Source organism: Chelonia mydas, chromosome 3 (genome assembly GCF_015237465.2).
Source record: "Chelonia mydas isolate rCheMyd1 chromosome 3, rCheMyd1.pri.v2, whole genome shotgun sequence".
Lineage (NCBI taxonomy): Eukaryota > Metazoa > Chordata > Testudines > Cheloniidae > Chelonia > Chelonia mydas.
In genome coordinates, this window is record NC_057851.1 from 147,892,898 (window position 1) to 147,917,302 (window position 24,405).

Genomic DNA, 24,405 nt, shown 5'->3' on the forward strand with positions numbered 1-24,405 from the left:
GAAGTTCTGGGTTTCGGGAGGCAAGCAGCTGGATGGTGGAGCTTCCCGATCAGGCTCAAGGGTTAAGGGGGTGGGAAGGGAGCTCTCAGTGACACCAGGCGCGGGCTCTATGGTGGATTTAGCGGCCACAGCATCAGGAGGTGGATTATCTTCTGTTGGGCCCCCGCCCGGGAAGGATGTCGATTGCTCCGCACCAACGGGGGGTGCCCCTGGCGACTCATGTCCCGGCCGCGTGGCACCAGCTGTCACCTGAGCAGGCTCGGTGGTGGTCAGCGGGGTGCCATCAGCGGCCGGGTCGATGAAGGAGTCCAGGGGCTCCTCGGAGGTGGGAGCAGAAGCAGCAGTTATGGGGAGGGAGCATGGGAAAAAGAGGGGTGGAGTGATGTCACCCAAATCAAGGTTTGCTGGCAAAAAGTCGTCCTCCCCCTGGGCGACCGGGGTCAGATCTAGGGCCTCGATCTCCTCGAACATGGAGGAGAGGACACTTTCCGTCGCCCCGGGGTTCTCCCCACTGGCACCTGCCACGACCGTTGCCTCGGGCTTCACGGGGGCTTTGGGTAGTGTCAGAACAAAAGGGGCTTCCTCGAGGGTCTCGGAGGGGAGGGTCTCCCGTGGAGAGGAGACACTACCCTCCGGTGCTACCACGTCTTTCCCGGCTGACACCAGTGGATGGGATGCACTCGTGGGCAAAGCGGAAGGTTCGGCATCGGTGCCCCCCTTCCTGGTCTTCCGGGGGGCCTCCGCCTCGGGTAGATGAGGTGGAGTTCAAGCCTTCAGCTTGTCTCGCTTCCTCTGAACTAGGGCCCTGGTTAGCAGGGGTCGTGTCAAGGGGCAAAGGCGATGGCTCAGGGACTTGGGAGGGCGGTACACTGGGGCGGCATAAGAGAGGGAGGATTCTTCCCTGGGGCAGGCTCTCTCCTATGCCTGGTGGTATCTCTGCCACACCCTCCTCCATAGGCCCCGCCAGATTGTCAGCAGCAAGGGCGGGGCTCTCCCGCTCGTCTGGGCGTTGTAGGGGAGTTGCCCCTTGGGTCTGAGCGGGAGAAGTGGTGGTCCGAAGAGGAGGGGGGGCGGGTATCGGGTATCGGGCGGCCAGGGGCGTCGGCAATGACAGGGCCAATGTTCTGCCGGGTCTCTGGGATCCCAGGTTCCCCTCCTTGCCGGGCTAAGGGGCAGTCCCTCCCGACATGCCCTGACGCCTGGCAGAGGTAGCACCAGGCTTCCCCCGTGGAGAAATACACCCGGTAACGGGTCCCCTGGTGGGGGACTAGGAAGGACCCGTCGAGCGTCTCTCCATCACACGCCGCCGATGGCAGTAGAAGCTGCACTTGCCGGCGGAAGGAAAAGATGTGACGGAGGGTGGGGTCCTTGCAGCCCAACGGGAGAGGGCTGATGACAGAAACGGGTTTCCCCCGGGTGGAAAGGGCGGGTAACAGGGCAGCATTGGGGAGAAAAGGAGGGACAGAGGTCAGGACCCCCTCTCCACCGCCTCCTGAGCGGCAGCCTCCGATGCTAAGAAGAAGACGACCTTCCCATACATTTTGGAGGCTGCCACAATGGCCGAGGGCCCCACCACCCTCGCCAACGCCCGCACATAGGTCTCCACGTGGGGCAAGGCGGGCACCAGGAGGCATTGGACACCGTGCTTCCTTGTCATGGTGGGGAAGGGGCCCCGGCCGCTGTTGATGGTGGCGGAGGCGGTGGGCGGGAGAGATGACGAGGCAGCAGGCAGGGGGGCTGCCGCCGCCCGGGCATACATACATCCTGGGGGCTGAGGGAGGGACACCCGCAGAGCTGGTGGAGGGGGTAGTGGGGAAGGACGCCATGGTCGGTGGCGGGGCCGCAGCAGTGGGGGTGGCCCCTGCCATGGAGGGCCTGGTGGTGTTAGCAGGGCCCTTCCCCTTCTTCTTGCCCTGGCCTTTCCCGTTGACTGGGGGGGGCTCCCCTAGAGTCTGGGGAGGCGGTGGGCATGGCAGCGGCGGAGGTCACCCTGGTGCCCTCCCTTGCCGATGCCCAAGTGGGGGCGGTGGCAGGTGGTTAACAGGAGTTGGGGTCAGGTAAAAAGGGACAGGCTGTGGGATGGGCAGTTTGGGGAGGGGCACATAAACCACCATACGCTTGTCCAGAGATTCCTGTTTGGTTGGCTGGTGCTTCTGGCCCACACGGTGGAATCTGGGCGAGCAGCTAAGTCCAGAGGCAGATGTTAAACAGCCAGCAATGATGATGGAGGGGGCAGTGAGGAAGATCGTAGTGTGAGGGTTGGGAGGACACAGATGGATCGGGGGGCAGCTCCGTGCCACACCCCCTGTGTCCCTACAAACACAGTCAAGACACAGTCAAGGCCTCCCCCCACACGAGAGCACAGTTCGAAAGTTACTCAGTCTTGGGCCCCCTCCACGGTGATTTGTAAGTTCCTCGGGCGGTGTTCCTCTGGTAGACGGCTGTTTCTCTTTCTCTCTGTTCCTGGCTTTCTCCGCAGCTGCAAAATTCTAGGGATGCCGGAGCAGATGATAAAAGTTCCTCTTGGCCAAATACGGGTCCACAAACAAATAGCAAGCGGTTGGGGCTGGGTCCCTCCACTCCCCCCCTCCGGGGAGCGGGTCAGCAGGCCCCCCCTCTCTCGGGGGGGGGTTTCAGCTGGAGCAGCAGCAGCATCCGAGGGCGGGCGGGCGGGGGGGGGGGGGCGCTAGCAGCCGGCCAGCACTCTAGCAACAGCAGAGAAAGAAAAAAAAAAACAAAAAGAAAAGAAAGGGGGGAGAGCGTCTGGCCCGGTCGTGGGGGAAGCCGAAAGCAGGGGCAAAAAGCAAGGAAAGCCCAGGCCAGAAGGCAGCAGCAGGAGAGCAGGCTAAGTAGGTCCCTTTTCCCTGGGTAAGGTAACAGGGAAGGTTTTTTTTTTTATTCTTGTTCATAAGAATATTTAATCTTTTTTTGTGCCTTATGTGACAGGGTTGGGCCAGATGGCAACAGGAGAGTGATAGGAGGCAGATATATTAGCCCCAGGTTAAGTAGGTCCCTTTTCCCTGGGTAAGGTAACGGGGAAGGTTCCAGAACAATCAGGAACCTTCTGGAGACAATTAAGATAGACAGGCTGATTAGAACACCTGCAGCCAATCAAGAAGCTGCTAGAATCAATTAAGGCAGGCTAATCAGGGCACCTGGGTTTAAAAAAGGAGCTCACTTCAGTTTCTGGTGTGCGTGTAAGGAGCTGGGAGCAAGAGGTGCTTGGAGCTAAGAGTGAGAACGCATACTGTTGGAGGACTGAGGTGTACAAGCATTATCAGACACCAGGAGGAAGGTCCTGTGGTGAGGATAAAGAAGGTGTTGGGAGTAGGCCATGGGGAAGTAGCCCAGGGAGTTTTAGCTGTCGCACAGCTGTTCCAGGAGGCACTCTAGACAGCTGCATTCCACAGGGCCCTGGGCTGGAACCCGGAGTAGAGGGCGGGCCTGGGTTCCCCCCAAACCTCTAAACTCCTGGTCAGACACAGGAGGAGTTGACCTGGACCGTGAATTCAGAAAAACGGCCAAGCTGAGGGCTGCCGTGAAGCGCCAAGGCAAGCAAATCCGCCAATAAGTGCAAGACCCACCAAGGTAGAGGAGGAACTTTGTCACAGTGTGTATAGCACATAGCAGATTGGTGTCCCATTCTTAGCTGGTGTTTTAGGTGCAACCATAATAATAATAATAAATAAGCATTTGTCAAGATACATGCTGTAAAAGTGCAAGTACTAGACTCCAGGTGGTATGCAGTTCTTGAGGTCCTTCATTTCCTACAGTGAGTCATGTGGCTTAGGTAAAGATGTTTCTTAGCTCATCAGGAAAGGTGCTTGAAGAGCTAAAAGCACACATTTTAAGGAGTTAAGTACCCAAGGAGGTGCATAACCAAAACTTAACATTATTTTTATTTGTTTAAAGTATTTCACTTGCTGCTCTGACTATAATAGAAATGGCTACAGCAACTTAGTATGCAATTCTTGGAAACATTAACCTTATCGGTCAGAATGTTGGCAATTCAGTGATCTTTTAGATAGGGTTGTTTTTTTTCCCCTTTTGCCACCAAAGGAACATGAAGCAGTGGTGACATCACTTCTTAATGACACCAAACGTGGAGGTAGCCACTCAAAGCTTAATTCATTGTAATTGATACTTCTCATGTCCATTCCCCACCTCTTATTTTTGAATGTATTCAATGAAAAACTTCCCCTCTATTTAAAATTTTGTCAATTTTTTTTAAGTTGACTGGCTGTACTCATTGCTCTCAATGCACCCAGATCCCTCTCCCTTTGCCTGACCCCAACTCCCTCTCCATCCTCCAAAGATGACTACACTCCAGGTCCTCTTTGGTGACAATCCATGGCATCTCAGGTCCATTGGATTGTCTGCTGGGCTCTTTCCAAAGCTTCTTTGGCTCAGCTATCATCTCCTGAGGAAGCCCAGAATAAGTATGAGTTTTGAAGATGGCAGACAGCCCCACACAGAAAGCCAGATCTGCTGAGATCCAAATATAATTATTTAAGAGAAACTAGACAGCATGTTAGGGTTCATCTGGGGAGCTACTTAAGCAAACTGATCTCTTGCTTTAGAAAGAAAAGATTCAGTTTAAATATGTCTTGAGATTTGAGCTCATTCACCCATATGTAACAAAACCTAGTGATGGGCAAAGCTCCAGAGTTCAGGCTTTGTTTAGATGCCAACCTGAATTATCAATGTTTTTGAGACTAGCCCAAATTCCCCAGTTCTGGGCCCTTGCTCCTCGACCCCTACATAAACGTCTCCCTGAAACAGTCTTTGGATGTCTACCGTCTGATGGCAGCTCTTCTTGGGGAAGGCTGAAGATGAGACAGGCCCAGTATCCTTCTATACCAGTACTGGGACAGTTTTGCACTTCAGAAGGTGACCACCAGTCATTCTGTTCCTTTCCCCAGAGTCTTCAGGATGCCATTTGATGAACTACCTTTAACATGAGGCTGACCAGCTGACCCACTCCTCTTTTATTTAGCAGAACCCAGCAAATCATGCTGGGTCCCACTAAGCTGTCCTTGTTAAAAATGCACACAGGAGCAAACTGGCTTTCAATCCCTCGTAAAAACAGACTCTCATTGCTTTGCCATTGTTTCATGTCTGATGAGGGCTAATTAGGAACCACTATACATCACTGGTTTATCTGTGAGAGACACTGCATCCATCTTGGAGCTATTATCTGTTTAGTTTTTGAGAGAAATAGTTTGGCTGTCAGCCCTGGATGGATGGGGTTGGCTATAGGAACTCAGACTGTCGATCATAGCAACAGCATAATTAACAATGCCTGTTGCTTGTTGTCCAAGAAACACAGATACACACCCTCCCAAACTATTATTTGAAACAGTAGTCCCTTCCCCATCTTGGTAAACATCATCCTTTGGAAACAGGCACACCATTCCTGCCTGGTTCTAGGATTAAATGCCATTTTATTCTCTCCCGCCTTTGCTTACTTCCAGGCTCTGGTGGCTTTGGAGACTCCATCCCCTGCAAAGGGTGATGATCACCAAAAATTAAAAGAATACAGCAGAAGTACAGCCTAGCTCATTTACAGCTGCTCTGGCTCAGTCCTTCACTCTGTGCAAAGTTGGTTGGTTTTATTTATTATTTTATGTTATTTATTTACTTCTGGCTCTGAGTTGTTCTTGAAATTAGACTCATTGTAGCAGTATTATGTGCAGACTGTCTGCTGACTGTGTCAGACTGAACTACATAATATTTTATGTTGATTGAAAGAGCATACACACTGCGAGTAATAAGTATTTGCTGCCCTTGGGCCCAGCTCCTGCAATGTATTACAAATCTCGGAAACGTGGTCATTACTTTGTCTTAGCTGCAAAATTACTTTTATTGAATTGCAGTTAAGAACCTATTTTTTAAAGAGAGTTTTGCACATTTCTCCACCTTCCTACATAGGACTATAACAATGCCATTTAACCTCCATGAAATTCTGGGACTGGATTTTTCAAGTAAAGGTCTAGATATGTGTGATTTCTCTTTAGGACTATGTGCTCTATGATAGCGAAGAGAAGAGCTGGCTGAATTATTTGTTAGGAATTTTGCCTATGTACAGGGTGGAAAATCGTTCATGAGCCAATTCTGAATGTTTCTATTGCACCTTTTATTTGTGAGTATTCGCTGTCTAGTCTGGACAATTTTCAGCCCAGGGGTTGTAGAAAATAAATCATGAACAGCCACTTGTTATATAGTCACGTTTCGTGACTGGTCACTTGAGTCCCATGGGAGTGTTTCTGCTCCATAATTGTGTAGCAGTTTGCATTTTGTGATACGTCACCTAAGTCATTTGGTTTTTGTTGCACCCTTGTTCGCTAAATGAAACATTTTTTAACAAAAGAATAACAAACAGTGAGTAGGGCATTTTTTGGAATACATTTTTCAGATGAATAACTCTTCTTGGTAAATTCATGAACACTTTAATGAACACCAGGCAAATGGTCCGAATACTCACTACAGTTAACTATATGGGCGCACAAATCACAAGAAGGCAATCTTTGTCTCTCCTCTGTGGGAACATATTGCAAACAATATTGTTTTTACTATTTAACCTCCTCTAATGAAGATAAAGGAAATCGGAGCTCATGCTTCTTTGAAGAGGCTAATTGCCACAAAGATTGGCAAGCCATGTCTCTTCCAATCAGAACTTGGGGAGCATAGGTGTAATGCCAACAGGCTCCTTTAACTCTCTCTAAGTGGTCTCAGTGCCACTAGATGTGACACAACACCCCAGAAGGTGTGTGAGTTACATAGGGACGTGAAATGGAAAAATAAGAGAGAGAAATATTATTGGAATGCTTTCAAAACTCCCCAAAGGGTCTGATCTGTCAAGCACACATTTCCAATACAAGATAAACCAAACATTAGAAGCCACTATGGAAAGATCATCTTTTGCTATGCACGTTGAGTGAAGTTCTCCCTGTACAGAAGAGCAGCACAAGACCATTTCAGATGCCTTGGGATTTAAGTGGTATATAGTCCTTTAAATAAGGCTTAAGTGGGAATTTCACCCGCAAGAAGGGACATTTATACAAACTTCCTTGAAAAGAAGCCATTTCATGTTGGTAAATCCTATTTGGAGACCATGCCAGTGTTGTGTTTCTGAGTACCACGTTTGCTTGATTGTTCTGATTTATTGCTCTGTACACTGTTCTTAATGGGTTCTTTTTTTTAAAAAAAAAGATTGATTCCAATAATAAAAATGAACTGGACAAGTGAGATGGCTCTTGGTATTTTTTCCATCCAGGAATTTGTTTCTAAATTTGACCAAGAGGAACTGTAGCTTAATTATGAGCCAAATAATTCATTCTTCAGTTGGCAAATTGGCTTTTTATTTTCTTCCATGTCAAACAAAATAAATGAAAGAGGTTTCTGACTGCATCCTAAGAGGTGCCGAGCAATTGACTTCAGTAAGTGGCACTTACCCATACCAGGAGTCCCGTTTTAGAATTTTGGTTGTAGTCACACAACTAGCCAATGGCAGAGCTGGGAATAGAGCCCAGGAGTCCTGGCTGCTCGTCCCCAGCGCTCCTCACTAATCTGTACACGCTCTCTGCGCAGAACAAGAATCTCGTATAGTTTTTAAAAGCTGTGCTTTTCACTCGTATGAATTTTCTTAGGAGTCTTAAATTTATTTTAAAGCTGTTTTATGTAGATTAAACATGTCTTTTGTTTAACAACTTTCATTATAAACTCAGTGTTTTATTATTGGCATGAAGAAATAATGCCACCTATATTACAGAAGCAAAGATTATAATAAAAAAAAAGTTACTAATTCCTTACATCCGTACAATAATAAATAATCCCTTATTTTCCTCTAGCACCTTTCATATTGCACAGCCTCAAGTGCTTTCTGGGCTGTAGGTCTGGAGCCTGATCCAAAGCCTATTGAAGTCAGTGGAAAGGCTCTCCCTAATTTCAAGGGCTTCAGTAAAGGCCCTTCATTCTGATACCTCTTTATATAAATTTTACACCACTGTGACCTCTCCGCTCTCAAGGGATTTACCCAGTGATGTGAAATCAGGGCTGTGACCTGGTGTGCGAGGATCACTTCACCCATTCCTGAAATGCATCCACCTCTGGGGTGGGCACATGACATTCAATACAACAGGGGAAAGTGAGTAATTCAGCCACCTGAGACTACAGCTGGGGATTAGGTAGGTGGAATAATCACCTGAGTTGTAATGAAGGAGAAAAAGCTGCCAGACTCTTATTTTTACAACAAATAATACAAACCCTTTAAATGCTCCACTGCATTTATAATCCATATCTCTAGCCCTCTGTTATCACCTTTTTTTTTTTTTTTTTCTTCCCTCCTCCCCACTTTGGCTATGGCTTTTGAACAGCACAGGGTCAGCAAGATTACAACCCGAAAATGAAAAGAAGAATAGCTGTACTTTAGGTGCTTTCTCTCTTGCCATTACAATTTGTATACAGTCCCTTTAATGGGGTATAAACATTATCCATAGATTGTAGCAGCGGGCTGCTGCGCTGCCATACTTTGACCTTTTATACAATTTATATCCATGTGGTTATGAATTCTAATGTACTTGCTCTTGTTGTTCTCCTGCCCTAATGTTTACGGCTCTGTACTGGCTGTTAAGAACAGGAAGGGAGCACAAGAGCTAGCCAGTTAAAGGCCTAGAACGCCAGTTAAATACTATTTGTATTGTACTTGGTCCGATGGAGTTCTTGGATCAAACAATGCAACAGACGCTGGTTGAGATGGTAGGATCTACTTGCTCAGCTCCTGAAATGCAACGCACGGCCGCCTCAGCTGGGAGGACTCCCAGAGAGCATTTAAAGTGTGACACACTTCAATAACTAGGGAGTGACTGACATACAGAGCCTATTTTACGTGGCATGCCTAGTCCTGTCTGCAACCTAGTCACGTGACTTAATACGTGCAAATTGTTGTTTGCCAGCATAAATTTCCCACTGTGTGTCCTTTTGTTCCATTCAGGCTGCTTCTCCGCTCCGTTATGGCTGCTAGGAATCAAACTGGCTTTAATAGAATTATTTTGCTAATGTTTCAGAATTGTGCCTGATGCTTGTTTCTAAAGGAGTTGAAGAAATAAAAGTGGCACTATGTATTTTCATGAGCATCTGAGAACAGGGGCCATCGCTTCAGTGGAAACAGAGGGCTTAATTCTCCACTCCAGAATACCACTCTTATTCTCCGGCCTACCTCTGACGTCAGGGGAGTTACACTGGGCGAAATTTGATATAAAAGAGTGCAGAATCAGTCCCTCCCTCTGTGCCCATTTGCTGGATTTGACTGTATAAACAGTTATGGCTGTAATGCCATAGGCTTGTGATAGATACTAAACCAATCGCGAGGGCATTTCCCTGGGTGCATCACACATACAATGTGCCATCTGGTCACGTGCATATGACGCATTCCTTTGCTCTCACGGGGGTACGTGGGTAACAAGCCGCTGTACTCTGTAGTAGAACTAAATTTAAAGAATTATAACAAGTAACGTATTGGAAGTGTGACACGTTTTATTTGCTGGTTTCAGAGTAACAGCCGTGTTAGTCTGTATTCGCAAAAAGAAAAGGAGTACTTGTGGCACCTTAGAGACTAACCAATTTATTTGAGCATAAGCATCCGATGAAGTGAGCTGTAGCTCACGAAAGCTTATGCTCAGATAAATTGGTTAGTCTCTAAGGTGCCACAAGTACTTCTTTTCGTTTTATTTGCTGCTTGTGGAATGTCCTTTATCAACCACAGACTCTACTCTTGGACAACACTTTTTTTTTTTTAATGAAAAATGTAGATAAGAAATTAATTAAAAAAAAAAAAAAATGTTGACCAGCTGGATCCATCAGAGCAGGCAGCACTGTGGCCAATAAACCAGCTGCCATAACTTAAAAGGGTCAGAGAGGTGATCACTGGCAGATCCAGGAATAGAACTCCGTTCTCTTGAACCCCTAAAGTCACTCAGACCCATATGTAAGTGCTGGAACTTCGGGTGCTACTGCACCCCCTGACTTCAGGTGGCTTCCATTATATACAGGGTTTACAGTTTGGTTCAATGGCTATCAGAACCCCCACTATACAAATTGTTCCAGCACCCTTATCCCCATTTATATGCCATCTTTCTCACACACACCTTCTGGTTTCTTCTCTCACACACACACCCTCCCTTTTTCTGTCTATTCAGACACAAACCTCCCTCTGTTCTCATCGCTACCACACACCTCTCACTCTATTCACACACACTCCCTCTATCTACCCTCCTATCTTTATGCAGTTGTTTGGATAACCGAGATCCCCCTCCTGTCACCCTTCATTGCTTCTCGATTGGAGACACCATTGTCTATTTCTGAACATCTACTTCTAGAGCATTTGTTTTGAAGGGAAGGATTTTTCGGTCTCAATGGCTCCTTTATCGCATGCACTGGAATTGAAATATTCATACTTTTAAAAAGCTTTTGCAGTATTTCACTCACCTGTCAGGGGGACTGCAAATGCCTTTTTCCTCTTGGGTTCCCTCTTAATCTGCTGTTTGTTACCCACAGTAGAATTTGACCCAAGGCTTCCTATCTCATAGTGATTTTCACATGGCTTGCACGTATGCCAGCTTCACACATTCAGCCTCAAGACAGAGGAGCCATAGAGCTTTCATGTTTTTGCTTTTTTTAACTAGTTGTGATAGCGTAGGCCCTTGGTGTCAAGGCACCAACATGGGCTGGTTTCTTCAGTCTGCTAACTCGTCTGTGTGTCACACCAGGGGTGAGGGTGCTAAGAGGAAGGAGGAGCAGAGAGCTGGGGAATCCTGGCAGTGGGATGGAAAGGAGAGAGGCGTGTGATCTGGAGCCAAGAGTTGCTGTTCCTGATCCTCCAGTGCTGTGAGTTAGAAATGATCCTGTGCACCTCAAAGTTGCACTGGAGGTCCGTGTCTCAGGGCAGGAAGCCACAGCTTGGATGGCATGGAGAGCTGAGTCCTGTGGTGCTGGAATCTAGATGCTCCAGGAATGGGCATCTTAGAAATGCATCAGAAGGTGAGTTGAGAGACAATCCCATGACCCTGATGACGCAACTGTTTAGTGAACTTAATACATTTGGATGTTCAGTTCAGATTCCCCCAAACACTTATCCGATCTTTGGGCCCAATCCTGATCCCACTAAAGTCAAAGCCAAAATTTCCATTGGGGCTGATTGTTTATGTTAAGGGTATGTCTACACTGGAGCTAGACAGTAGAATTTCCAGCTCAGGTAGACATACCCCCACCAGCTCTGATCAAACCCATGTGCTAAAAACAGAAGTGTAGCTATGACTGTGTGAGTGGCAGGAGGGGCTAGCCACGTGAGTTATGTTCCTAAGGTCTTGACAGGATCATACTCAGGGCAACCAGCCCATCCTGCTGCTCACACTACCACAGGTATACTGCTATTTTTCGTGCACTAGTTGATCAAAACTAACATGGGTATATCAACTCAAGCTGGAAATTATATCTTCCAGTTCACTGTAGATATACCCTGGCAGTGTAAAGGAACTTTAAAGTGCAAGTAAATGTAATTTAAGACGACTTTGTGGTCCAATTTTATGCTGCCAGCATGGTGTAAAGAAGTTTTAGCATAAATGAGAATCCAGCCTAATGGTAGTAGGATTGAGGTTATCTTTGCCAACCCATTTTTCTGAGTCTACCCTGTTTTCCTGGAAATTGCATGAGAACAGGTTTTCTCCCAAGAGTTCTTCTACTTTTTGCTTCCAACCAGGCCAGAAATAGTGTCATTTTTCAACATTTCGGGTTCCTTGTCTTACCAAAAGCCAGGAAAGGCAAATGCATGTGATCAATGATGGAAGAAAAGCCATCCCTTGGGACACTTACACATAAACTTGACAAAACACGGAAGGATGTGTTTTCATGCACTATGCTGTGCTTTCAAGATGATTGACTGAAAGACCTAACAGCTCTTTGTCACCTTTAACTTCCACAAGTGTGTGAAAATAAGGAAACCAACTGATTCATCCAACTACATACTGACAGCCTTATGTAGCCATTGATAACCATATGCATTAGGTGTTTGTTGCATATGGTAGGATATGAGTTAAAACTAGTTAATCTTGGCTTGCAGTAAGCAACCACATGAAGGACAGATGTATCTGAAGCAAAGGTAAATAATTCTGGAGGATCATTGGGTAAAATAACTGCGTCTTAATAAGAGCTGAAAGGACCTGCATAATTTCTTTGACTTTTCTCAGAATCACTGTCCCAAACTCTACAGTAGGATATCAATCCAAGAAGCATAAATTCAGTTTCAGTATTATATTGCCAGATCAACTCTCATTGGATGATTTAACCAGAGGCACTGGGACTATTCCACTACCATCTGCTGGCTTCAGCCTTTTCCAGATTAGCAACACCAGTGTTCATGAAGGGTATGCCTATGCTTTATTTGGAAGCGAGCCTCCCAGGCTGGGGGAACAGTCTCATGTTGGCAGGGTGCAAGCTAGTGTGCTAAAAATAGCAGTGTGGACATTGTGGCTTGGGCTTTCAAGTTTAGGGGGTTGGGTGGGCTTGAGAGCCTGTGCTCCAGCCCGAGTTGCAATGTTCATACTTAGACTTGCACTGGTGGCTTTAAGCTATTGCACTAAAAATCAATCTGCTGACATACCCTGAAGGGGAAACTTAGAAAACTGTGCAAAAATGCAGCAGGCAAAATGGTGCCAGTAGCTACCCCAGGCAGAGGGGGTATTTGGATTCTGGGCTTAATTAATGCTTTGCCCAGATGCTAACCAGCACATAGCATTAGAACTGTAACTGGGAGGACATGCAGAGGACAATCCATAGTATGCTAATGTCTAAGAATTAGGACTTCTTGGATGTACACTCTATTGCCTTCACAGTAGCTTAGCTTTTTGCTTTTGTCATTGTCAGATTGGTTTGGGGGCCTCATTCAGCAATACTTTACTCATGCTGTTTACCCTGTTACATTTTTCAGAGGCTTATACTTATGCAAGCATAAGGCTGACAATTAGCCTTGCCACTCAGAACTTCCTTTCTCCACTCTGCCCCAGGGCAACTCATCTGCCCACGCTTAACCCATCCATCTTATGTTACTTTGTCCTTAACAAAGTATTTTTACCCCAGGCCATGCGTTGCAGCTGCTTCCCTTGACAGAGGAGGGCTAGAAAGTACATTCTTTAACGTCCCATCAGTAGCACCCCTTACTTGCCCCCATCCTGTGGTCACTGTAAATCATCTATAGGGCCAATCTGGGGAGCGAGAGACCCACTCAGGAAATTGAATCCCTGTCTCTCAGGTTGCTATGGAGTGCTAACCACTCGGGCAGCATAGATGCCCCAAAGTTTGGGGCCAGTCCTGCTTCCATTGAAGTCAGTGGGAGATGTACCATTGATTCCAACGGGAGCAGGATTTGACCCTTTAGAAGATATTTCACTCCCGGTCCTGATTACTGGGTATTGTTACTCTGCATATATGAACAACATCCACAACCCACCCCAGAGGTAGCTGAATTTGAGTGATGGATGATTTCTTTGGGATGAAAAATACTGTCCAAATCTAGGACCATCAGTTTAGACCTAAATTCTGCTCCATCCCATACAGAGCTGTCTTCTCACAGTTTATCTCTACAGATCATTTACATCAAAAGTGCATCATCAGGGAGCAGATGTTGTATCTGATGTGCTTTATGACAGTGAAGTTAATCCTAGCATTCAGGTCATCCTCCCCACATCTTCATTTTTCTTGTCTCTCTCCCTGGTTGAGATCCCAGATGATATCCCATATTTGGACCTTAGATAAATTGAGAGGTGTGATCAAGAGTCCACCTGAGAGGAGAACACCCTGGGCTATGCTTGCCCCACCATCCCCAATAAAAGGTGTGATAAGAAATGAGCTTTAGTTACAAAAGCACAACTTTTGTTGTTGTTGTTGTTTTTATTTTATTTTATTTTATTTTATTTTATTTTTTTAAAGTAACCCAGTCGAAAAGGGAAATAGGCAGTTTGGAGAAGAAACAGTTACTTTGCTCCCTGTCTGAGTGTAGGTTTTATTCATTGGCATGTTGTGTCACTTGCTAGCTAACAAAGCAAATCTTGGCCCATAGAACCTGCCATGGCACGTGGTAGATACATATGCTGCTTCTGAGTCATAAAGCATCAGGCACCCATTCTTGGGCTGTTCCATAGTATTTTTAGACAAGGGAGAAATATATAATTTTAAGAAGCTGAGAGAGAGTTTTTTGATTCTCTCATAAATTGTCCATACATTCATCCAGGGCTTTGGGATTGCATTTGTATTTTGGGATTTGTAATCCCCCCACCCCAATTGTGTCTCCTAATGATTGTGTCTTGTACGATGGGGTCCTGGTCCATGAGTAGGGCTCCTTGGCACTATGGTAATACAAATAAATACGAATACTGTTGCTCACTGAAGGAACAGAAATTGACACCGTGTAGAGTCAAGCACAGGAGTTTATTACACACAGTGCTGGCAGAGTGTCACTTTGCTTATCAGGCTCAGAGACACTGCAGAACAATTGATTACAATAGATTATATAGGGTGCTCATTGGGCGGAGAGAAGTGACGGGGATGGGATTTCCCCATCCTCTGGATAAATTCTAGCAGCAAGACAAGATAAGCACAATAAGACAATGGTCTAAAAGATTACATAATGGCTCTGCCCATGGCTCAAATTAACATATTGCTAACGCACAGGTAATTACCCTTAAACTATTTCTATTAAAGTGTATAGGTTAAATCCTAATTTTGGGGTCCAGGGGAAGGAGGTAGCAGCTCTCCCGGTTGACCAACAAGTACATTCCTGGAGATTTAAAGCAAAAAAGCAGTGATTAGTATTTAACAATAACAATTGTTTATAGTTTTACCCTTGCATTTCTGTGAACTGGGATTGGCATACATCTGTGAGGGGAGGGCGTCATTACTCACGTCAATCCTGTTAGGCCTCTCCCTGAACTCTGTTCTGGCATCTGTACCAGGGAGTTAACTTTGAGGTCCTTCTTAGCATTTTGTGTGTCTATAACTTGCAGTAAGGATGCCCAGTTACAGCTCACCATCTAGAGTTATGCTGATTCCGCTCATTGACTTGAAATGCACAAGGTTGTCTGTTTACCCCAGCTTTCTCTTAGCCACGTATTGTTCGTGGTTAGCTAGCCCTCATGCCTCAGACCAAACTGTGGACTCCAGGCCTATATGAAAAGTTCTTAACAGAAATTGTAGTTAAGATCTTACATCCACATTAAATGGATTTTGGCTCTTCACTCACACCCAGGCCCTGTTCGACAAAACACTTACGCACAAGTTTAAAGTGAGGCACATCCTGAAGTGCTTTGCTGAATCAGAGTCTATATGTTTAAAAGAGTGGGGGAGTTTAGCAAAAATTAACTACACTATCCTATTGCATAAAAGCTCGTGTGTTAATTCAAGTCAAGTTGCATTTTTGCCACCCATGCGGACTGAAGTCCTTCTAGATGCCTAATTATGATTACTTTTTTTTAATTACTTACCAAGTACCCTAGATGTGCATGGTGCTTTACAAGATAAATGATGATGAAGTCCCTGCCCTGACGGCCTTGCAATATGTGGCTGAAAGTGACTGGTGATTTTGGGTGCCTCAATTCTTGGAGGCCCAACTTGAGATGAATTAAAGGGGTCTGATTTTCAGAAAGCTCTGAGCATCTGCCCTCACAAAATTAAGATGTCTCAAAGTGAGGCACCCAAATCACTAATTACTTCTGAAAATCTTAGTCATAGTATGGCCCTAATCTTGCAGTTGGATTTGTGCAGGCACATGGACCTGTCTGAGTGGATCAAATGGAGGACCTCGGTGAGAACAAGAATAGATGGAAGAGATAACAAACACGACGGCCCCTCCACTGCCGTATTTTGAGGCCTAGCAAACACCATTGCATCACAATGTGGGTTTGTGACATCATGGGGACCGTTGCTTCCCCAGATCTAGGGCATGGCTACACTTGCAGATGTAGAGCGCTTTGAGTTAAACCAGCCTTTGGAGAGCGCAGCAGGGAAAGCGCTGCAGTCTGTCGACACTGATAGCTGCAAGCGCACTGGCATGGCCACATTAGCAGCTCTTGCAATGGCCACAGAGAGCAGTGCATTGTGGTAGCTATCCCAGCATGCAAGTGGTTGCAGCGTGCTTTTCAAATGGGGGTGCGGTGGAGCATGACTGAGTGTGTTGTGTGTGTATGTTGGGGGAGAGAGTGGGTTTTTGGGGGGCTGAGAGCATGTCAGCATGCTGTATTGTAAGTTCAGACCGCAGCAGATCCCCCTTTCCCCACGCCTCTCTCTCACACACAGCATTCCACAGTAATGGTTGCTTTGTCCCGGAGCAGATAAGCAGCCGACTGTCAGAAACAGAGCTTTGAAAGGGCATTTCCGCATTCCTACAGCAAGTTTAAAACAACGAGAAGAGTGGCCACTTGACTTAAGGGGATTATGGGATGTTTCCGAAGGCCGATCAAAACGCAGTAATGCAACACCTCGTTCACACTGACGCCTCGGCGTTTCAGCCGAGATGCACCAAGTGTTCTGCTTCTGGTGGAGGTGGATTACCAGGAGCGCTCCAGCTGCAGAGTCCAGGCGTTCTGTGTGCCTTGCCAGTGTGGACGGGTCGTGAGTTAGGGCGCCCGGGGCTGCTTTAATGCGCTCTAACTCACAAGTGTAGCCAAGCCCCTAGTCAGAGCTTGCCAATGAAATAGAGTTTGTCCTGCTAGGATACACTCAGAGGATGACAAACCTATGTTTGCTCGGAGTTAAGAGGTCCTCTTTGATTTGTAAAACTATTTCTGCCACCATCCTCGCTGCTGTTCTGAATGCTCTGTGTAGATAATGACTTACAAATAAAATATGCTCTTGTTAATAGAATTTCTACAAATGAGCAAAGAGACCTGCAGGAACTATCCTGCATTTTGTTGGTCCAGGAGGAGCCATGGAATTTATAACTAGCTTCATTTACACCTGATTAGTGGCTGGTACCCAGAGTAATAATTATTCTCCACTAACTACCTGCAGCCTCGTGCATGTAAGCAGCTCCGACGGGAATGGAACAATGTATTGCTAATATCAGAAATTCCAACAAATAATTCCATCTCCTGGAAGCCACCGACGCTGGCAGGGAAATTGCAAAGGCCGATAAGCCCTTGTGATTATTTTCCTCCTCGTAATAATGTGTCTGGTTTAGCCAGAGGTTCAAGGCAATAAAGGGTGTTTGCAGAGAGTCTTTTAATTCTTGAGAAGTGACACTGTTTCCTAACAAAGCTCAGCGTTGTCAGTGGAAAGGAATGTGCTGATGAGGCTGGCAGTGTTAGTGCCCCATGGGGTCCTTGGAGCTCGGTAGAGCTCCCACTGGTTTGATCTAGTTGCCGTGGAGAGAGAGAGAGAGACTGAAGATGAGATGGAAAAAATCCTATACAGACATGAAATAACCATCAGACTGAATTAAAAATGCACAAAGTCTCTCTCACTCACTCGCACGCACGTTCTCCTCTTCCCCATCTCGCCTCCTTCCCCGCGTCCAAAACCTTTGCACACAAGGTTAGCTGCACATGCTGGGAGCTCTTGGATATTTCAGTTTGTTCCACCAATACCTTCCTCGTGACGGAATCCATTTGGATCTTGCAAGGGGCTCCGGAACACTCCACTCCTACTGCTGTCGCTGGGAGTTGAGGGTGAGTTGCCACCTCTCAGGCTTAGGGCTCTTAGATGGTTGGCTCTTTGGGGCAGGAACTGCCTCACTATATGTTTGTATATTGCCTAGCACAACATGGACCCTTCTCAGCTGGCCCATAGACTTTACCACAATAACCACGATAAATAATAATAATGTAAATGTCAAGTTTTTAGGGGTGGTGAAATGGGTTTGGATAAAAGAACTGACCCAAATTCCAAGCCTTTTTTGGACGTTGGGAAAAACGGTCATTAACTTACAGCATAAGTCTGATTTTTAATAAAGTTCTCTGCCCCTTGATTTGATGTTCCCTGATTTTGCAGCTGGAATGGGAAGAGGCGATCTCAATATGCAGCAAGAGAGGATGTTGTTGTTCTGGTATTTGACTCAGTAAAATCTGGGTCGTACTGGACAGTTTGCAAGACAGCTTGCTCTGGAGAGACTTTTAAATTGGTCTTGGCACATGGTTCAGGGAGAAATTCAAGTCAGCCCAACCTAAGGAAGACCCCATGTTCTCAGAAGCCATCCACAGAAGGTAAATGGATGGCGATAACTCCCCAAATGGGGGAAAAAGATGATTAAAACAGTCCTGGACTTTAGAAGCCCAGTTCTGAAATACTAGGAGGAAGAGGGAACCACATACATGTAGAAATAGCCAGTCAAGAAGCACGCACTCTCCAGAGCTCAATCACAAAGTGTGTTGAGATGGAGGAGGTTGGGTTTTCTTCTCCTACTTCCCTGAAGTTTGCGCTTGTCATCAGAACCCAAAACTGATCTTCTCCATTCTCATCTACCCCTAAGTCCCATCCTACTCCTAATAGGGATAGAAAATTTCATGTCCACCTCTAAACTAATTTAAGGGGTAGATTTTGACTTTGGGCACAGCCCAGGCCAGTGGGTCGTGCATAAACTACATCACACCAGGAATATCCCTGGGCAGCACTGTACCTCAGAGACACCCTCTGGGTATGTCTGTGCTGCACCTGGGAGTGAGCCTAGTGTGTCCGAGAGCCCAAGCTGCAGCCCCAACCGCAACGTCCACTCTGTTATTTTGAGCATGCTGGCTTGAACCCAGCTAGTGCAAGTCTGTCTTCCTGTGCTGAGAGGCATGCTCTCAGCTGCATATTAGACATACCCTCAGAGATCCAGTGCCTCCACTTCTTCCCCCTTGCTCCAGAGAAGGTAGTAATTTACTTCTGGCCTATACCAGCAATAAATTGCAGCCGGCACTCCCACACCCTCAGCTCACCTTCCCTGGCGAGTGAGTGGGTGGTAGGATGGAGCCAAAGCTCCACCCATTCCCGGCCACTTTGTGCCCTGCTGAGTCTTACATGACAAGACACACAGTCTGGGTTGCCTATGTAGGACTGTAAGGGGTAGGGGTTCCTAATCACTCATGTGGGCATGTAGTCTGAGTCAGAATCTAGCCCTGTAGCTCTCTCTTTCTTAGCCATGCAAATGTTAAAAGACAAACACAATAGGGGTCCTGCAACACCATCGCTGAACCAGTGGCATGTGCACTTCTAAAAGTTCAGCGATTCAGCTCAGATAAGGGTCCTAAAGATTGGACCTTTCCCCGAACCTCTTGGGTATGGCTGGAAAGCTCATGAAAACCACCTTCCTCATGAGATTTCCAGGACTTCCTGCTTCAGTCCAAGCTGGAAATTACAGTGAGGTTAATTTTTCTCATGGTGCTTGGACATTTTTTTTTTTTTTTGCTGTCTTCAGGTAGACCCTAGAAGCACAAAGGTGCCCAGAAGTGAAAAATAATGGGGCAGGAAATAAATCAAATGTTTCCACACTTCAAAAAAGGGTTTTAAGGTTTGGTTTTAATTTCTAGGTGGAGGTTCACATGGGTTCTCGTTGGTTGCTCTGAAGGACAACTGACAGTTTGACCCCTTTCTCTCTCATTAGTTGCCATGGATCATTATGTAATCTTCATCTGCAAAGAAAGGGGAATGAAAATGCAGCATGGAAGCCCAAAGCGAACAGCTTCATTATTGCCAGCTGCTAAGGTGTCTGAGAAACCCGCTCGCTCCAGAGGAATGGGCAGTGGGTGTCCGAAGCAGGATGAATCCCCAGGAGCCAATGTGGCTCAAAGAAAGTCATGGACCAACTTATTTCTCTTTGTTGACAGATAAGGCAGCAGCAAGGATAACCTGATAAAAGCCCACTGCTCCAATTGCAGTACAGGAAAGTGATTGTTCACTGTGGCAACATTGTGGGACGTATTTCTTCTCTGGCAGATGACATTTTCTTGTGCATTTTCTCCCCTCTGGCTCCAGGAATAATAAGAAATTCTAATTATCACATTAAATTCATTTGTCTTTCTCTTTGCCTACTCACACTGGTCTCTGTTGCTCTTACATTTTTTTTTTATTACACCGGGAATTTTGATTGCTATGCTAATACTATCTTACATTTAAATACTTAGGACTTTTCATCCTGAAGCATCCCAAACCGCTTGGCATATAAACGAATCACTTCACCTGCCACTGAAAATGCAGCCATCCCTGGAGTGAAATGTAGCAGCTGTTTAGCAGTGACTTGCATCACCATGCCACAGCTTAGAGAAAGACAGAAAATACAATTACAGGGGCTACATTTGGATCTAAAATTTCCACCACTGATTTTTGTGCACTGATAAATTCCCACTGATTGTGTGCAACTGCTTTCGCATTCTTTTGTAGTATGTCTTTCTAATGTTCTATATTTTTTTGCTACTGTCCTCGGACTCTTAATATTTTGAATCCAGTAATATTGTGATCATTAAGTTCAAGTTGTTCTCCTAACTGTTAGGTCCAACGTAACATTTGACCTTGTTGGCTTTTCAACTTGTGTCTGATTTAAGATCCATTACACCACATTCTATCCCTGCATGTTTGTAAGACAATGGGGAATCTGGTGCCAATCAGCTCTTAGGGTGATAGGTGCAGTACCATAACCTGAAGAGGGCAGAATCAGACCCTATATCCTTTTAAGCAGAGATGTTTTCAACAGGTGCTGTTCAGATCCATGTTTGGCTGGGGTTTGTGTTTGAAGCTGAATTAGGCCTAGAGTTCAAGTGCCCCAGCAATGAAATGTCGTGAACGCTTCTCTTGGAATTTTGCTCCAAGATTGTGTAATGTTACGAGCTCTGCTTTTTAGGGAGATTTTGGTCATCTAGTGGTGAAATCTGGTGGGAACGGCCTTTCCTGTGCATTTGAATCAAATGAAAAATGGGCTCTTTCAGCTCGCTGGAGCGGACTCTGAGTCTGGGAGCTTGAAATTGAAACTATCCTCATCAATCTGAAATTCTAAGGGTAGCCTAATTAGAGTCCTGGTTTTGGCCCATTGCCATTTTCAGTCTCATATTTTTCTCTGGACAGCGCCTTAGTTAAACTCCTGTCAGGTTCACTACAGCCCCCGTGCCCACGCTCCCGTGCCGCAAATAAAATATACAAATGAGGATTTACAATGCAATAGGGTGCAAAATTGCTCCTAACCTTTTCTCACAGGAAATAAATGAGACTGGAGCTAAACAAAAATTGTATTTGTCATTTGATTAAAACCTTTCCCAGTCCATGTAATCCAAATGACTTTATGAATTACTGTCATCAGGGCTGGGGTTTGGAGGAAAGATTCCCAGAAGTCAGGGGAAAAAAAAGAGAGAGAGCGAGGATGAACGGTAAATTTAAAACTTAAAGGGGGGGAAATAGGTTACCATCATCCCCCCACCTGTGGCATTTACAGAATTAGACAATTGTCTGTAAGGAAATGGGCTGTTCTTATCTACAAATAGCAAATGGCAGTACCTGGGAAAAAGGCCAATCTGCTAACCTCCCCTTTGTGCTTTTTCAGAGTGAATTTAATGTTGGCAAACGGTGCTAAACCGACAGCCCTGGAGACCAAGGTCCTCTGTGTAGCCACAGAACAGGTCCAGAATACACTGTAGCAGTGCCAGCTTCCCACAGGCCACCCTGCAAACATGCCTAAACCTTAAGATGGTGGTACTACCTTGGTGCATCAGAGAGGAACTTAGTCTTCTTGGCCCATCCTGTCCTTGGTGTCTCTTCTCAAACTGCCAACAAAGGGGAGATGATGAAGACTCCTGATCCACTGGAGGCAACTGGAATTAACTAGCTCCCTTGTTACCACTTTCTGCAGAGGCCATACATCCAATAGGCCACAAAGCTCGATTTAGCCCGTTACCCAGAAGTGGCCTTCAGGGTCTGAGTTGAGATGCACAGCCCTGGAGATGCTTACATGAATGAATGGATAACTTCAGTCTCCAGTGACTGTCTATGTTTGGAGAGGCATTTCTATGATGCTTATCATAGTCTGAGCCTTTCATATGTGTTAATCTCTGCAACTCTTCTGGGAGATTGTCTTTCCAGGTGCAGCATATTGACCAATGGGGTCCAGTGGATAGAGCATTGGACTCAGATTCAGGAGATTGTGGTTTTAAATCCCAGCTCTGACCCTGATCTCGGGTGTGATGTTGAGCTTGTCACTTCACCTCTATTTCCCCTCCCATCTTTTGTCTGCCTTGTTTATTTAGGCTGTAAACTCTGCAGAGCAAGCCCTGTGTCTCACACGTGTGTGTGTGGTGGCGGCTTGCACAGTGGGGCCTAGAGCTGTTACTGGGATACAAATAATAATCTCATTTTCCAGGTGCACAACTGAGAAAGAAGATGGGGGCTTGCCCAAGGCATGCAGGAAGTTTTGGGCAGGGTCAGGAATAGGACCCAGACTCCCTAACCCTTGTGCACAAAAATATGCTTTATCCTAATCTTGCATCTCTTACCAATGCTAAATACTGTACAAAAAAAGAATTTATAACAATCCATACAGCCTTAAACTGGTGAGAAAATATGGAAGCTTAGTGCTATAATCCTCAAGTCATTTGCTTTGGCCTTGATTTGTATGCATTGACATCCTGTCTGTTTGAATTCAGAGCATTTATTTGGTAGAACAGGTTCATTTCTCGCTTTCTCATGCTCTCAAACTGTATGTATAATGACATTTGCATAACAGAGATTTTTCTTTGCTTCCTCTTCTTCCCAAATTCTTTCACTTCTCACAAAATGCTATTTTGCCTCTACACCTGGGATTGCCTTTCATGTACTGATGTTTATAACTTAAGCACCCATATGGCGGCTACAGAGAACCCTAGCTGGTTTCTAGCCAGGCCTATATGGTATTGGCTATAAGCCTATTGTACTTAACAAACCCTGTTCTTGATGTGAAATCTAAACACAGGGTGAACCTTGCTGGGATACCACCAGTCACCTCCTTTTATCCAGCATTTCAGTGCCGTTTAGCTGCTGCTTTAACAGCTAGCAGGAATGAGGTCATTCCTTTTTATTTCCAAGGTTTGATGATGGTTTAAGCCTGCAATTTAGCAAAGGGCTGATACATTTTTTTTTCAGTGTATTAGCATTCTTTTATAGAAAGAAAACAAACTGCTCCAAGGGAGAGATTGTGGGCATGTGGTTGGAGGAGCGGCTCAGGAAACAGAAGCTCTGGGTTCCAATCCTACTGCTGCCACAGACATGCTGTATAAGCTGGGAAGAAGTCACTTAAATGTCTGTGAAGCAGACATCAAAACATTTCCTTCACAGGGTGGTTGTTAGGCTTAATTAGTGCTTATACAGTGCCTTGCGCTCTTGGAATAAAAGGGGCTAGATAAGTCATGTATTTTATTATTTATAATTTACTTTACTTCTAAACCCTCTCCCTCAGGAGAGGCTCTTGGGTTGCCAGGCTAATAAGTAAAAACAGCAATAAACATCTCTTTAAAAAAAAATCCACACCATATAAATGTGGTCAGATTACAAAACAGCTGTGAAAAATAACAGGAAATCTAGGTCATCTTTGATTTTTCCAAAACCGATGTTCTATAACTGCCTGTTACCTGAGACAAAGTCATGTCTCCTGATATGTAGTCAGTTGTTTAAAAATGTCCTTGATTATGCTAAAGCTTGATTATTCAAACACCTGTAGGGTTCTGCATGACATTTGGATAATCAAGATTGTACTGTAAGGGACTGATCCACTGCTCTTATTGGAAGGGCAGTTATTGAATACAATGGGCATTGGATCAAGCCCTAAAAGAACAGCTTAAGTCAGTATTTCCCAAAGTGTGGGTGCACCTCCTCAAGTAGAATCAAGCAGTAGCCAGGGGACGTGGGTACTCTTCACAGATTTTCCCTAAAATCTTAATTTATTTTTAATCCCTAGCCATTATGGTGGCAAAGAAAACCTTGAAAATGTAAAGCATGTGTAACAGATGCAGCAAAGTCTGCCTGAGTCTGCAGAGAAACTGAAACTTTTCCCCCATCTAAATTCTCTGCTCCCTGTTTCTAAACATTCAGTAACTCCCTAGTCAAGCAATGCATTTTAACACTCCTCTAACTTATTATCCGATCTGCGTGTTAGACTCATGAGAGTTAATGTAGATGCTCAGAAAGAAAGGTGATAGATTCCTTAGAAATCCTAGGGACAGGTAAGCAGACAGATATGTAGCCAGCTAGCTCTGGTAAAGATCTGTTCTCGTCCAGTCTATCTCCATGCCTGCAGGGCAGTTTTCTTAAGGATGTTTATCTAATGTTTTTGCCAGTCAAACTTTAAAGCAGAGGCCAGGGCCCACCCACTTAGCATCCAGGGCCACCCAAATCTGAGCAGGGGTGTAGGGCTGCCACAGCAGCCTGGAG